This window comes from Onychostruthus taczanowskii, unplaced genomic scaffold (genome assembly GCF_017590055.1).
Source record: "Onychostruthus taczanowskii isolate IOZ18803 unplaced genomic scaffold, ASM1759005v1 scaffold52, whole genome shotgun sequence".
Classification (NCBI taxonomy): Eukaryota; Metazoa; Chordata; class Aves; order Passeriformes; family Passeridae; genus Onychostruthus; species Onychostruthus taczanowskii.
In genome coordinates, this window is record NW_024502791.1 from 1,969,956 (window position 1) to 1,970,570 (window position 615).

Consider the following 615-nt stretch of genomic DNA (forward strand, 5'->3'; position numbering starts at 1 on the left):
AACATGGATGATTGCAAGGAAAGTAAAATAAGTCTGGAAGCAATTTCGAGATGATTAATCGTAAGAATGTTTAGACCAAGCTGCTGCTAACACTCATTGTAAACTGCAGGTGGCACCATTTATACGACATTTCAAAGAGCACCAGAAAAAAAGAAAAAAAAAAAACCAAAAACAACAACAAAAAAAAAAAAAAAAAAAAAAAAAAAAAAAAAAAAAAAAAAAAAAAAAAACAACAAAAAAAAACCCCCTCCCTTTCAGTTTGAGCTTTCTGATGGCTTGCCGTGATCGTATAGTGGTTAGTACTCTGCGTTGTGGCCGCAGCAACCTCGGTTCAAATCCGAGTCACGGCAGGGGATGATGTCTCTTTTGAAGAGATGTAACTACAGATTGCATACCAAAAGTAATCTATTAGTGATGTCTAAAACAAGAAAGCAAATAGAAGCTCTGTAACTTTTACGAGAATGTTTTTCTAAAAGAGTACGTAGCATAAGTACTTGTGCCAATTGGGATTTCTTTAAATTTAAATTGTTATGGATAGTGTGAAAAATGAAGTCTCATAGTGGCCATGGAATTTTCATTCCTTACAGCTACTTAGTCTGGACTGAGCCATGAAGC

At 34.8% G+C, this 615-nt stretch overlaps 1 non-coding gene across 1 annotated transcript; it reads left to right on the top strand.

Annotated features, from left to right (window-relative positions):
- The first annotated feature begins 278 nt into the window (after nt 1-278).
- Nucleotides 279-350, top strand: TRNAH-GUG. The gene has a single exon. It is a non-coding gene; the product is annotated as a tRNA-His (tRNA).
- The last annotated feature ends 265 nt before the right edge of the window (nt 351-615 follow it).